Below are 8,816 nucleotides of genomic sequence, written 5' to 3'. Positions count from 1 at the left end.
ACTCTTGGGACGGACTGTTAAAGAACCTTATTTTTCACCACCAGCTCCGAGAAGGTTGGTGACCGGGGGATTGCTGGAAGATTGATTGATGGGTTGAGGAAGGAGCGGTGAATGGCTCGGAGGAGCCGACGGATTTTTCCCCTCAGGCGGGGCACTAGCATGCTGGGTGGCGGGAGTTGACGGGGCTCCCTCCCCTTGTTGAGAAGAAGGTTCGAGCTTTTGAGTGGGCACAATGACATTTCTGGTCTCGTGCGAGGGCTGATCGGCGACACCAACTTTGGATGGAGCAGTTTCAACCGTCGAATTTGGTTTGGGAGCGACCACGGTGCTCGAGTCATTTAGAGAAGTCTTCTTCTTGGGCGGGCTACCACTAGAGGCGCTCGCCGAAGAACGTTTCCTCTTGCCGCCTTCATCATTAAGCACCCGGGGGACTTCGATGTTCCTGGAGGTAAAAGCGTTCAAGAGTTCGGCGGAAGATAACTTCATGTTTCCTGAAAAAAATCAAAACGAGAGGGGTTAGAAGCGGAAAATGCTGCGAGAACAAGAAGTGGAAGCAAGTGATAACCTAGGTACTGGGAAACCGTGGAGCCCTTGATGGTGTCAGGTAACGCGACACAGTCGAAGACATGAAGTCGGGCTAGAAAATTGAGAGAAATTCTCTCTTTAGCAGTCAAAGATGCCTCAGGAGGGTCAACTACGTAACGAGGACTCTCAATCCAATAAAGTAGGAAGAGAGCGGTCCCGTCTCTCTAAGTAAAAGTTTTGGGGTAGGACGGATGAACGATTACCTGTTATTACCGGCGGGCAAAGCCAAGTCCGGGGTCGCTCCAATAGGGGTTAAGCCGTTGCGCCCCAGGCGAGACTTCAGGGAAACCCAGCCATGGGTCTGCAAATATCTGGGGTCCACCTCGTAAAAAAAAAGGAAAGCGAGGGCTGGACCCCGATGGCGTCACAGAGGATCTCGAAACACCTCATAAAATCCCAAGCGTTGGAATGCAGTTGGCACGGGGCGGCGCTGATCTCGCTCAGCACCTGGCAGAAGAATGGCGACAGGGGAAACTTCATCCCAAGCGCCAAGAGCAGGTAGTCATATGCAAAGAAAAAATGGGAAATCTTGAAGTCATTAACTACACGATGTTGCCACGGGTGGTCTTGGCCTTTACAACCGGAAGTACGGAGAAGGTCCACTAGGGGTTTCGCGTAGCAAAACTCTCCGACCCTGCGGGTAACGTCGGTGATGGAATTGTCCGTGGTGAGTTCTGACGCTTGGTCAATGGCCTCCTGGGTGGGGGCGTCCTGGAGTGAAGGGGGTAAGGTAGCGAAGGTTTTGAGCCGAAAGGCTTTGACTTTTCCATCAGGAAGGGGAGCCCCCCTGGAGGAAGAGGGCTATTCGGTGCCCTCGACAGAGTTTGAGGCTGAAAGGAGGAGGTCGAGGGGGTATTTTGAGAAGGGTTTCTGGAGCGACGCTTCGGAGACATTAAGAATGAAAATAAAAATGAGAATGAAACGCAAAGGCAAGGTTTAGGTAAGGGAACTCACCGGGAGAGGAGCAAGCAGGGGGTGGTGAGGAAGTTGGAAGCGTCAGTGCGGATACGAAGGACCGGTGGGCAATCCAAAGGAGCGAGGGCAAGGAGATGAGAAATTTGTTGGGTAGCGCGAAAGTTGTTAATGATGACAATGAAGAGAATTTATAGGCCAAGAAGCAGGCTGAGAGGGACGTGTGTAGGATGCGAGTGCTTGACGAGGGGGCATGCCCCACGGAAGTGTTGGGGAATCGTGCCCCATGATGACGAAAAGAAATGATTACTTTGGGGAAAGGCGCGGATTTTCGGAAAGAGCGAACGATGCATTAAAACATGAAACATTGCACATAGCAAACATGGGTAATCAGATCCTCTTGCTTCATGAACGTACCGCAGGAAACCACATGAAGAAGGTGTCTTTCTAGGGCATACGATGCGGTGGTGCGTTGGGGTTGATGTTGATTTCAGAGGTTGGTCTGAAATCATAAGCGGGAATTGGGCACTGCACTTCTGCTTCTGCTTCTGCAAATTTAGGGTTTCAGAGGTTGGGGATGGAGGATAATGATCTGAAACCAAAAGGGGCATTGGAATTTATTTCTGCAAATTTAGGGTTTCAGATGTGGAGGCTAAGGTGTTTGGGGAGAGACAGAAAATCCAGGGGCCTTTCTATAATTGACTTAAGTTTTATGTCCATAGTATTAATAACAATAAATATTACAGATGTAATTATTTTAGTGGCTCACATCATTCATGTACCATACCCAAAAAAAAATTCTTGTACCAGAGAATTTGCCTGAGTTTAGATGATAGTTTGTTTTAGAAGAATGAAACGTTTTTACTGTCGGGTTTGAAAAAAGGGGATTAGGATCCTTCACCTTAATCTTAGGAGTGTGAAGTCACTTTTTTGACACAAAAATTAGTTGGTTCGTAAAAGTAATTGTTAGCTGATACTAAAGTTTTGTAAAAGAGTTTTGTCTTCATTGTAGTGTATTAGCTGCATTTTTTGTAGACGTCACATGACACATGCACTATATATAGATTGAATTGTATGATTTCATTATAAGACAAAAATATATTCACACAAAAGATAAGGGTATAATTCAAATGTACGTCTTTCCTCTATTTTCCATTGGCATTCAAACAAGTGAAAAACTCATTATTTTCAGTCATAATCCTTCCATTACTCTTTTTTTTCTTAAGCAAAAGAGATGATATACTAATCAAAGTCAAGAAACAAGCCCTCTTGACAACGGACGATACAACGAAAGCACAAAGAAAAGACGAAAGCAAACGAACAAAACTACAACGAAAAATGAAAGCAACTACCACAAACCAACAACAACCAAAAACAACCAAATACTCTTCCTTCTATTACTTCCATTACTCTTCCTTCCTTCTATAGCCCTTGAAACAAACTAGGCATTATTGAGGATAATATTCAACTCTATTACCATTTAAATAACATGTCTAGTTGTGGTACAAGAATATAAAAGTAATGACGGGTGTAATCAGATTGGTTTAAGTTTAACTATTTACGGAAAAACAAATCCAAATAAATTAAGAACATTCAAATTGGGTTTGTTCATATTTGGTGAACTTTTTTAATGAATCTTGTCATATTTGACATCTCATGTTCGTGGTTGATCTAAGTTAAAGCAACAGATCATGATTTTACTTTGAACTTTAAAAATAAAAAAATATACATGAAAAATAAAAGCTATATTAGATCTGAATTATTCGGATAGTTTGTTTTTTAAGTTCTTAGATGACACTAGACTTAACTCTGTATTGATTATTTTCAACTCCATTCTATAATTAAATACAAACCAAGTTTTGAGGCTGGTCACTTTTTGTATCCAAACAATCAGCAGCCTCATATGACTAATCACTTTGAGGTTCAGAGATCACATTAAATGGGCAAGACTTGCTCAACAAATCATTTTGTATACATACATACTGTCTAGGGATCAAACTCTCAACTAAGTATTTAAGGAGTCTAGCTATCTACCAATTGTACTAGACCTTATTTGTCGTGATCAATAATGACCATGTATCCAATCAACCAACATATATAACAATTTACCAAAAATCCTTCGCAGGTACTTATGTATAAGCAATCGACAACTATTTGACTAATCCTTTTGAGACTCGGAGATCATAGGTCTCTCCCAACAAATTCTTCTACATACACTCCCCGAGAGATCGAACAATCAATTAAGGAGTTAAACTATCTACCAACTATGTTGGACCTTGTATTGAATCCACTTACATGTAAAACTATTTATCAAAGAAATCGTCACAAGAACTTATGTATAAACACGGGAAACCATGTGACTAATCCCATCGAGACTCGGAGATTGCATCAAGCGGGTGTGTTTCTCCCAACAAATCATTCTCCATACACACCATCAAGAGATAAAATCCTCGACTAAATGCTTAATGAGCCCAGCTATCTATTATTTGTGCTAGACCTTTTTTGTGCTTGATCAGATATTTATCTTGATGGAATTCACTTACATGTAAAACTAGTATAAAAATAATCTTCACAAGTACTTATATAAAGCAATCCAAGATTCATTTCACAAGTATTTGTATAAAGCAATACAAGATTCATCTCACCGTTATTTAAAGGTTCAAAACATGAATAAGTTTAACAAATTGGCGAAATTATTTCATGCAAATACTAAGTTCATAAATGAAAGTTTAGGATCACACATAATAGTTTGAGAATATCATCAAGAAGTTGGCGTTGAACAGCTTTTGCGAAGCTAACTGCTCTCCACCTCCGAGAATTTCTCCTCATGCGTTTTGACCTACATATATAGATGCAAAAATCAGTATCAGCATCAAACACAGTTTTTAGAAAATGTAAATGATATTTTATCATGCTAATCAATAATTTGTAAACTTCTAACTATGAGTTTAATTTTGATGTATCGTTAGTGTAAAAGTTATTTTGCACTGACATTTAATCGTTTCGTGTTACATATTCAAAAATTGTTGCATTTGTTATCAATTAAATTGAAAATTTATTTTTCCATGTGGCGACTAATAATTGGATATCTTTATAAAAGAATTTTTACATTAATATTCCATATAAATTAAATCTTCTGAGTAGTATTGTTACAACATTATAAACAAAGTACAATGATTATTTCTATATAATCCAAAGTAACATTATAAGGATCTTCACTCTTACCGCTATAAGTGTTTTTTCTCTTCCTTGTTGGATTTGACCCCTCTGATGTAGCATCTTTCGTTGTAGCTTCGGTCTTCTTTAAACTTGTGCTACAATTATAGATTATTCATGACAAATTAAATCACACTCATACAAGAAAAAATAGAGTTAAATATATTATTAGTATTCTTATAAATATATAGGAAGGTATCTTATTTTGTTAATGATTTTGGGTTGATTATTTAATGTATTTTTATTGTACCTTGGTGGGGTTTCTTCTTTAGGTACGAAGTCTTCCATTACTGGATTGTATTTCAAAACCTCGTTAGACTCCATATCTTCCACTGCACCATTGTTGAACGCAACCTGCATCCAAATGAAGGTAGGTTTTTCAATGAATAACTTTTTTTGAACCATGAATAACCTAATTTTAACAATGTAGTAAATAATACTTTTTTAAAAACTGCATAAGATATGATCTTGTAAAATGAAAATGACTCTATCTACTATGCCATAAGAAAAATATAGTTCATAAGTTAAATAAGTATTTTTAAAATCAATTTTAGCTCAGAATAAGTCTATTGTAAATAACATATTAGTATTAGGGAGACGTAACTCAATTCAAAAGCTAGCTCAAGACTTGAGGTTGCTCTATCATTATAAATGTTATCTATGTCACATCTCTAGTCAATGTGAGACTTCTAACAAACTCTCTCATGCCCAAGGCTGGACATCTAGAGCGTGTATTAAACAACAACGGGTGACCCAAATATGGGAGGTCTCCACAACAAACAAATTGATCTAGGATATGGTATGATACCATATTATAATTATGGAGGTCTAACTCAACCCAAAAGCTAGCTCAAGAATTGAGGGTTGTTCTACCCTCATAAAGGCTATCTATGTCACAACTCTATGCAATGTGAGACACTTCAACTTAACACACACTAAATGTTACTAGTAAAAATATCGTTCATGGACGGAACAATTTTTAATAGCGTCCACTAGAGAATTTCCCATTATAAAGAATTACAATTCATGCATCAAGACTAAAGGGTGATGAGAAGTACTATCTTCTCTCACTTTCTTTTCAACACTCACTTGTTAATTGTTTGAAATTCATGTGAGACCTATTAAATTTGAAGTGAGACTCGTTTTTCAGTGGACCACACATGAATTAGAAGCATTCAATGGTATAGTGTTGGAAATAGAGTGCTAAAGAGAACATTGTTAGCCATTTTTCAAAAAGTGATCTTAACTAACCTATGGAAATATACAAATATAAAGGGACACACACATTAATTGGAGTATACACAATAATTAATCAATTGCATAAAGTAAAGAACACATACTGTGTATAATTTACTTTCAAAGCAGTAGGCAAAAACCGTTCCCAGAGTTCTAGCTCCGTTGATCTCCTTACAAACAACGCGAGACATCAATTCCGGAGTTGAATTTTTTCTTACTTTTGCTTTACCCTGTGAGAATAAAGCACCTCTAAAATATAAGATTCATTGCATATAATTACAATGCCTTAAAATAACAAAAGGTGAAAATGTAAATGTATAATATAATATCAACACAATTAGTTTGTATCAAAAGTATAGGGAACTTACAGGTTTGCATCCACGTCTTGCTACCTTTTTATTTTTAGTCTTCTTCAGTGTGGCTGCTTCAGTGTCTCCAATTTTACTTGGAGAATTGTCATTGACAACTTTAGGCAAAGACTCACCACCTTTAAAGTAAAGGAAATCAATTTCAATAGTAAGTAGAATGAATTTTACATAATGCGAACATATATATATATATATATATATATACACACACACGCATCCAACAGTTGGAAATCTAATATTGTGAACAATGGAGTGACCAATGACAGTGACACATTTGCAGACAAGGTAAGAGAGAAGAAGGAGTTGGGGAAAAAGATCTCACGCAGTGAAAATATTAAAGGAACATATACGTTTGAGAAACAAAAAATATGACAAAAAACCCAAAAAAAAAGTAACATATTGGTTTTTCGAATTATGGAAGCAATGAAGCATCTGACTTTTGACAGAAAAAGAAAGAATATAACTTTGGGACTTTTCTACACACTTTAAGTCTTTCATGTGAGAGGGAGACTATAGTGAAAGCGCATAGTGGTCAAGGACTCAGAGCAGTTGTCATATCACACAACTATTTGAATTTTAGCTAGATTTTATCACCCGGTGTTAAGTATCAATGGAATGGATTTATGAAATCCGAACACTCTAAATAATCCACTTCTAACTCAATTCACTCACCTGAAAAAACTGTGTACCCAAAATATAATCCGCCTGAGAATAATTTTAACACGACGGTTTGTGCGGGTTCGGGTGAACCACAAATTCTTGCCCACCCCTACAACCAACCTATTTTTGACAGAATCTCATTTTTCTTAGCCTATAATATTAAAAATTGCACTTTCTCGAGACATACGTCTTCTCGTAATAAATCAAGAGCATTAGACATTCTTTCGTCCAACAAAATCGTCTTTATTATTTCGATTCAGGCCTAAGACGTTCTACTCTGTTTCATCTTCTTCTTGAGTGAAAATAAATACGGAAAAATGAAAAAAATTTCCTGCCAAACATATTCATAATCATGCACAAGGGCCATATTCCAACAAAATAAAAAAGTAAGAAAAATGAACGGTAATCCACAATTAACATCCAAATCGATTAAAATCGTCTAAATCGAACATGAATATCATATATTAATGGCTCAAGTATAATTTACCTCCAATGTTTGAGCTTTCAGTGTTGTTGTTGCCACTCATTTTCAAGTGAAAATCTTCAAACCCTAAACAAAATCCACCCAAGAATTACATAAGTTAATTGCAATTAGTTTGATAAGTGAAATTAAAAATCTCAAAAGACGAATCGTGAGAAGAATCAAAATTCTGTCTAAAAGCACCTTTCTCTGCCGCCGCTTGAGTATTGAGAATGAAAATCTAGGGTTAGAAGGAGAATGTTGAAGCAGTATTTATAATGTTATCAGTACAAGTGTTTTAAAACTCGACTCGAACCAGTCGGTCCGACCGTGCTACTGTATTCTGGATAATCTGAGCCTCTAGTTGGATCGGTTATGTAGTTGAACCGGATATGACATCATAGACTTGGTAACTTCAGGAAGCCAGATTTCAAAAATTGAGGTCAACTAAAATAAATTCATAGTCAAAACTAATTTTTTGGTCAAATGATGTACATTTGAGAGTTATTTTAAATAATTGCTTGGTCTAAGAGTTGAACTTAGAACCCGGAAGTAAAATTGCTAATGTGTTTCCACCACTGCTTTGTTATTTTTTTGTTATCATTATCCAAGAGTATCAATCTTGCATAATTTGTTTCATTATCTGTTGTGACACTATTTAGATCAGCTTTTAAACATAAAAGAGAATCTTGCATGCTTTCTATTATCTAATCTAATCCACCAGGAAAAAAGGGAAAAAATTTAGAAAAAAGTTGCACATTTTTGTGGCATATTAAATATACAGAATTACTAATCATTGTGTAGGATAATAAGAAGTTACCATAGAGTTTGTTTATTACATTTATTTCGTTCCAGGTATAGTAACCAATTTTGTGGTTTGTTTTTCTTCCCTCAATATATTAGTTCTGAAATGATCTCTGGGCACTTGGCTGCACATTATATCTACTGCTTTCTGGACCCCCCCGCCCCCCTTTAGAATGCAACTTGCAAGTGAATGACCTATTTTCCAAAGAATTATGGCTTCGATTTCCAGATTTCTTATCAGATGATGCAGGAGTCCTTATTCGCATGTTATTGTTTAGTATTTATGGATTCATACTGATCTCCCATCCCCCTGCTCCCTTTTCTTTATTATAATTTACATTGTATTTCTTATTGGGCATTCTTGCAATTCTTTCCCCATTAAAGAAGATATCAGAGATATCAAGAGTTCGAGCTTGGAAAGTTTTCCTAGATATAATGGCATTGGTCCAATTTCCTTCTTCATCTTTCTCAAAGATGAAATTGAATCTGAGAGAATGAATTAAAGAAATTGATTCACTTGTAGAGGATAGTGAACCGGGCGAGCCCCATAGGGCCAACACCCAGGTAAGGACCGC

The sequence above is a fragment of the Lotus japonicus genome, chromosome 5, assembly GCF_012489685.1.
Source record: "Lotus japonicus ecotype B-129 chromosome 5, LjGifu_v1.2".
Lineage (NCBI taxonomy): Eukaryota > Viridiplantae > Streptophyta > Magnoliopsida > Fabales > Fabaceae > Lotus > Lotus japonicus.
Note: the sequence above shows the minus strand (reverse complement) of the source record.